This window comes from Eurosta solidaginis, chromosome 3 (genome assembly GCF_040869045.1).
Source record: "Eurosta solidaginis isolate ZX-2024a chromosome 3, ASM4086904v1, whole genome shotgun sequence".
Classification (NCBI taxonomy): Eukaryota; Metazoa; Arthropoda; class Insecta; order Diptera; family Tephritidae; genus Eurosta; species Eurosta solidaginis.
Genome location: NC_090321.1, coordinates 70,916,034 through 70,923,709, shown reverse-complemented (window position 1 = coordinate 70,923,709; position 7,676 = coordinate 70,916,034). Strand labels below are relative to the sequence as shown.

The 7,676-nt window shown below is 39.1% G+C and overlaps 1 pseudogene; it reads right to left on the bottom strand.

Annotated features, from left to right (window-relative positions):
• Window positions 1-554: 554 nt before the first annotated feature.
• On the bottom strand, window positions 555-5,302 carry LOC137246437 (peroxiredoxin-6-like; annotated as a pseudogene).
• Window positions 5,303-7,676: the final 2,374 nt, after the last annotated feature.

Sequence of the window (7,676 nt, the reverse complement as noted above, 5' to 3'; positions counted from 1 at the left end):
CCTAAGCCATAAGCTGTGTATATACAAATTCGCATTACAGTTTTGGTTTTGTTTACATGTTTCTCTTGAAAGTGTTATTTCCGTGAGATGTTTTCTTGGAGAGCAAAATCTCCCACTACCACTACTCTTTTCATTCATCGTTTACCAACATTCCCTTTATAGACAGTCCGCGCACTGGTATTATATACCAGACAAAAAATTGAACATTCATACGCACAAATGTACATTGCCTTGAATTGAAGCAAACGGTAAATCGATCGTTCGATTCATGGCGCCGTTTGCTTCATTCTTTTCGTTTTACGCGTGGTCGAGTACGGAGCTGCTAAGACATGTTCAGGCAAAACACTAGCTGTTCTTATACCAGCTGTAGAATTAATTAACAAATAGCGTTTTATGCCATGAAACGGCACTGGAGTGAATATTATATCACCAATTAATTAACAAATTGCGGTTAATGCCATGAAACGGCACTGGAGTGATTAATTTATCACCAACAAGAGAATTATCGATGCAAACGTTTGGTGTGATGTAAGTAAAATGACTAGAAGACTGATTTAGTAATTTTCTGTGGTTGTAACATGATTTACGCCGGAAGGCATAGTAACTTTATCCTAACCTTTCGGGAACAGTTGATTTGCTTCCTCGTCAGTTACAGTGGGTAAAGTCATTTCTTTGCTACCAGGCGTCCAATTGGCAGGTGTGGCCACAACCTTCAGCTTGTCAGTCAATTGCAAAGAGTTAATGCAAAGAATATCATCAACATTTCTGCCCGTCGACATCGGATAGAACATCGATAGGGGTACGTTGTGGTCGGGACCGACGATATATAGCGCACGTATAGTTTTGCCAATCTCTGGATCCTTCTCTTGCTCTGGTGGCATTTTAACATCATACAATGCAATACATAGAGGTGTTGGCAATGGTACAATAACTTATACATGATTGATTGGGAAAGTGCTTTCCGAAATGGCGCCATTCCCATCATTCCCACATACGAATCCACTTTTCGTTTTAATATTACTCAATCTCCCTTTTTAAAATGTAAATCAGTTGGTTCAGTTGATTCAAAATCGTAAGGTGCATACGCATGCGGCAGCGGGAATGAACAGGCCAGGTGTCAAACGCAAACAGCAAATAACCCACCAACGAAACTTATTTTGGGAGCATTAGTGCAATTGATATGTATTTAATACTGCAATGGAATGTATTGGGATATATTAGGTCTATTGTGAAATTGTGTCCAAAATATGTTTGACTTAATAAGATGACGAATTTTATCCAATAAGAACATCATTGTGGTAATATGGTGCTCTATATCGTATTGAACAAAGTAGTTTTATTTTAAAACAAGTAAGGAAGGTTAAGTTCGGGTGTAACCGAACATTACATACTCAGTTGAGAGCTATGGTGGCAACATAAGGGAAAATAACCATGTAGGAAAATGAACCGAGGGTAACCCTGGAATGTGTTTGTATGACATGTGTATCAAATGAAAGGCATTAAGAGTATTTTATGAGGGAGTGGGCCACAGTTCTATAGGTGGACGCCATTTAGGGATATAGCCATAAAGGTGGATCAGGGTTGACTCTAGAATGCGTTTGTACGTTATGGGTATCAAATGAAAGGTGTTAATGAGTATTTTAAAAGGGAGTAATCCTTAGTTCCATAGGTGGACGCTGTTTCGAGATATCGCCACAAAGCTGGACCAGGGGTGACCCTAGAATTTGTTTGTACAATATGGGCATCAAACGAAAGGTGTTAATGAGAGTTTTAAAAGGGAGTGGTGGTTGTTGTATAGGTGGTCGTATTTTCGAGATATCGCCATAAAGGTGGACCAGGGGTGACCCTAGAATTTGTTTGTACAATATGGGTATCAAACGAAAGGTGTTAGTGAGTATTTTAAAAGGGAGTGGGCCTTAGTTCTATAGGTGGACGCCGTTTCGAAATATCGCCATAAAGGTGGACCAGTGGTGACTCTAGAATGTGTTTGTACGATATGGGTATCAAATTAAAGGTATTAATGAGGGTTTTGAAAGGGAGTGGTGTGAAGGCGTTTTCCAGATATCGACCAAAATGTAGACCAGGGTGACCCAGAATTTGTTTGTACAATATGGGTATCAAAAGAAAGGTGTTAATGAGTATTTTAAAAGTGAGTAATCCTTAGTTCCATAGGCGGACGCCGTTTCGAGATATCGCCATAAAGGTGGACCAGGGGTGACCCTAGAATTTGTTTGTACAATATGGGCATCAAACGAAAGGTGTTAATGAGTATTTTAAAAGGGAGTGGGCCTTAGTTCTATAGGTGACCGCCGTTTCGAAATATCGCCATAAAGGTGGACCAGGGGTGACTCTAGAATGTGTTTGTACGATATGGGTATCAAATTAAAGGTATTAATGAGAGTTTTAAAAGGGAGTGGTGGTTGTTGTATAGGTGGTCGTATTTTCGAGATATCGCCATAAAGGTGGACCAGGGGAGACCCTAGAATTTGTTTGTACAATATGGGTATAAAAAGAAAGGTGTTAATGTGTATTTTAAAAGGGAGTAATCCTTAGTTCCATAGGTGGATGCCGTTTCGAGATATCGCCATAAAGGTGGAGCAGGGGTGGCCCCAGAATTTGTTTGTACAATATGAGTATCAAAATAAAGGTGTTAATGAGTATTTTAAAAGGGAGTAATCCTTAGTTCCATAAGTGGACGCCGTTTCGAGATATCGCCATAAAGGTGGGCCAGGGGTGACTCTAGAATTCGTTTGTGCAATATGGGTATCAAACGAAAGGAGTTAATGAGTATTTTAAAAGGGAGTGGGCCTTAGTTCTATAGGTGGACGCCTTTTCGAGGTATCGCAATAAAGGTGGACCAGGGGGACTCTAGACTTTGTTTGTACGATATGGGTATCAAATGAAAGGTGCTAATGAGTATTTTTAAAAGGGAGTGGGCCTTCGTTCTATAGGTGTTCGCCTTTTCGAGATATCGCCATAAAGGTGGACCAGGGGTGACTTTAGAATATGTTTGTACGATATGGGTATCAAATGAAAGGTGTTAATGAGTATTGTAAAAGGGCGTGGGGCTTAGTTCTATAGGTGGACGCCTTTTCGAGATACCACCAGAAAGGTGGACCAGGGGTGACTCTAGAATGAGTTTGTACCATATAGGTATCAAATTAAAGGTATTAATGAGAGTTTTAAAAGGGAGTGGTGTGAAGGCGTTTTCCAGATATCGACCAAAATGTAGACCAGGGTGACCCAGAACATCATCTGTAGGATACCGCTAATTTATTTATATATGTAATACCTGCCAAAATTTTAAGGGTTTTTTTTTCGCCCTGCAGAACTTTTTCATTTTCTTCTACTTAATATGGTAGGTGTCACAACCATTTTAAAAAATTTTTTCCTTAAGTTATATTTCGCGTCAATAAAACAATCCAATTACCTTACCATGTTTCATCCCTTTTTTCGTATTTGGTATAGAATTATGGCATTTTTTTCATTTTTCGTAATTTTCGATATCGAAAAAGTGGGCGTGGTCATAGTCGGATTTCGTTCATTTTTCATACCAAGATAAAGTGAGTTCAAGTAAGCACGTGAACTAAGTTCATTAAAGATATGTCGATTTTTTCTCAAGTTATCGTGTTAACGGCCATGCGGAAGGACAGACGGACGAATGTGTATAAAAACTGGGCGTGGCATCAACCGATTTCGCCCATTTTCACAGAAAACAGTTAGCGTCATAAAATCTATGCCACTACCAAATTTCAAAAGGATTGGTTAATTTTTGTTCGACTTATGGCGTTAAAAGTATCCTAGACAAATTAAATGAAAAAGGGCGGAGCCACGCCCATTTTGAAATTTTCTTTTATTTTTGTATTTTGTTGCACCATATCATTACTGGAGTTGAATGTTGACATAATTTACTTATATACTGTAAAGATATTACATTTTTTGTAAAAATTTTACTTTAAAAAAATTTTTTTTTTAAAAGTGGGCGTGATCCTTCTCCGATTTTGCTAATTTTTATCAAGCCTACATATAGTAATAAGAGTAACGTTCCTGCCAAATTTCATCATGATATCTTCAACGACTGCCAAATTACAGCTTGCAAAACTTTTAAATTACCTTCTTTTAAAAGTGGGCGGTGCCACGCCCATTGTCCAAAATTTTACTAATTTTCTATTCTGCGTCATAAGTTCAACTCATCTACCTAGTTTCGTCGCTTTAGCTGTCTTTTGTAATGAATTATCGCACTTTTTCGGTTTTTCGAATTTTTCGATATCGAAAAAGTGGGCGTGGTTATAGTCCGATATCGTTCATTTTAAATAGCGATCTGAGATGAGCGCTCAGGAACCTACATACCAAATTTCATCAAGATACCTCAAAATTTACTCAAGTTATCGTGTTAACGGACGGACGGACGGACGGACGGACGGACATGGCTCAATCAAATTTTTTTTCGATCCTGATTATTTTGATATATGGAAGTCTATATCTATCTCGATTCCTTTATATATGTACAACCAACCGTTATCCAATCAAACTTAATATACTCTGTGAGCTCTGCTCAACTGAGTATAAAAATATAGTATCATATTTCATATTGAAAAAGAAAAAATGTCAGACCGAATAAATATGAATGAGCATACGTTAAATGATTTTCTTGAGTGCTCAGTGTGCCTGGAACGTTTGGATACTTCGTCTAAGGTGCTTTCCTGCCAACCTACGTTTTGTCGTAAATTGTTGGAGGTGATCGTTTCCAGTCGCCAAGAGCTGCGTTGTCCGGAGTGCCGAGTTTTGGTTGAGGTAAAAATAGCTGACTTGCCTCCCAATGTGCTTTTAATGCGGATACTTGAAGGAATGAGAAATGCTGCCGCTGCTGCAAAGTCTCATCAAACGCACCAACAACCAAAATTGCAACACCGTAGAACAAATATTAATGCACGGCCTGCTAGTGATGATCCACAACAACAAACCATGCGGACACAGGCAACATACCAAAGAGCACAGCTAAAACATGCTGTGGATCAGAAATGATGGGATAAGGGAATATCCAAACAATACGATTTGGTATCGTTCACCCAGTCAACATGCGACTTCAATTCGTCCACTGATTGAGCCAAACACTTTACATTACGTTTTGCAAACCTCGTTGATGACCCGCAATACGGCCCAGCTCGGTGGTGCAAACGGATGTAAAGTCGGATGGATATGAGAATAGCATAACCCAGGAGTTTCCCTGCCAGTCGTAGAAGCTAATTGGCCCCTGGGTGGTCTCAGCTTTGAACCTTGGCACAATTGCTCCCAAACGCATTTTTGTATGCTTTTATTGTATGTTTTAACTAAAATTTATGTATAGCAAATGTTGATCTTGTATAAGCATTGATGCTCGTGCTGGTTGCTGTTGAAGATGCATTTGCTGCATTTATTCAGTTATATGTGGCGCTTCCAATATACAACCCGGAGCTCACTGGAGCTAAGGGCGTTCGCCATGACAGCTATCAAAACTTCCGCCATCCTTCCCAATTACAGCATGCCTCCGAGTTTCTTCTCGTAGGGAGAACAATCATTGGGGTATAGGAATTTCGAAGTCAGATGTTTGGTTAATTGAAATTTCGTTGTGCATTTCTTTTTTTAGTTTAGAAAATAGGAACGTTTAATTATTGTTGCGGATTTGTTTGAAGTTAAGAGGTAAAATATGAACCATGCACAGTATTGTATTTCATGTGGTATTCACTGAAATAAGTAATGAATTGGTGACACAGCGGCATTAACAGAGAAGCGTACAAAGAAGAAGAGGGAGGGGTAACACCAAATCCACCGGAGTTGCCTGCTTCCAATCAGCAAAGTAATTTTTTTTTTTTTTTGGCGGCCAAGTCGAGTCTAATTCGCCTGTAGTCATATGCCGAAATTTATTCCTTAGAAAATTTTTTTTCGTAATTCCTGGATGGCTGCATTAAATATACCACGAGCTCTTCCGTAGCTTATGGTATGCTTTTCGACATAAAATCAAGAATATTGTGGAAGAATGGATATTATGTGCTCTTGCTTAAAAGAACCAATTTTCTCTAACTATTTTGAGGCATTCCCTTTAATTTAACAAGCACCCTCCTGACTTTCCTTCCATAACCGGTTTCCGCTTCTTCGAACATTGTTCGGAATAGGAGGTAAGGGAGAAAGGAAAAAATTCGCACTGACTTTTCTTCGCATTGGGCTGATGGACTATATGCGGAACATTCCCAACATACTTTTCTGTAAATGTTTTAAGTAAGTCAAACTAAAGTTGTTGGTCGCCCTTCTCTCGACTTGGAGACTTATGAACGATTTTGACGTTTGTTCATACGAGAGAATTCTTCGTAGATTTAGCGTTACACTTAAGCTGTTGGACTTAAGTTGTCGTAGAGAAGTATCTTTGGTAGTATATTAGTAGTGATAATAAATTTGAAAGTGCCAAAAGTTTTTGATGAAAGAATTCGTTTTCTACGAAACATTTCGTTAATTGATAAAGTCATGTTGGTTTTGTCAGTCTTTCAGAAATTGTTTGAAGAATGCCGTACGTTAGAGTTTTATACAAAAATACACTATCTCAAAAGTTGTTTCGAAAACTTCCTATCTCAGCCTAAGTTCAGTGCATTTTGACATAAGAAGAGTTAATGGAAAGCATTCTGAGATACGGCGTTCCGCAACCCAATTCTGAAATAGGACGTTTTTGTGCTACTCCTGCAATGGGAATTTTATTTTTTGAAAAATATTTTGTGATAGGGCGATACTCTACGCAGCAGCCGCAATGAACTGATAAAAAAAATTAAAAAAAAAATGGCTTATTGCCTTAGAACTCTATATTCCGGCCTTTACTTGGACAGAAGAGTCCAACTTTTGTGCGATCCTGCTGAACAAGGAGTATTCACCCGTTTATTCAGAAATTTCGGAAAGCTCTTGTCTGTTTAAGTCTTCATGGAAGTGTTCCAGGTGAACCGTTAATTTCCAAATATAACCTATTCCCCGAATTCCTAAATGGAGACGAAGGTTCCGAACAATCATTTAACATACTCAACGAGTGCAATTCGTTATGGTATCTCCACTAGTTACCAATGATATATATTTTTTTTGCTTTACGTGAATCCTTTACTGGTCGATTTTTTTGACGTTGAACGGTGAATTTTGATTTGGCTTAGGTTTCGTATGTTCTAGGTTTACGAAAGTCCACGATTCCATGGTGTCCGCAAAGTTCTGTCAACCGAGGTTAATATGGTTAACCCATATTTAGAATATGGCTGACCCTACTCATTAATTAAAAAATTCTGTTGGCCTCGGGCTTTTGGCCGAGTGCATTTATGTTCTCTTGCAGACAATGGATCTGCGTTAGGGTTCTGGTGTCCTCGCTCGGGGCGAGTGAATGTGGGTTGACTTTTTGAAAATTTAAAAATTGAATGGGCCGGAGAATGCCTTTGTTTTCTGTGGCAGATGCGGATCTGCATTAGGGTTGTTGGCCTCGTTCCGGGTGAACGAGAGCTGGGGTTCATTTTTTGAAAGTAGGGATATGGAGGAACGGAGGGATTGTTAGTAGGAGCTCTTAGCCTTCTAGCAATCCGTCTCTTCGGTTGGAAGAAGGATCAGTTTGACTAAAGGTCGTCTGACTTGACCCTTATCGGTTTTGAGGTCGACTACGCGTACTCGGTCATCTTCGC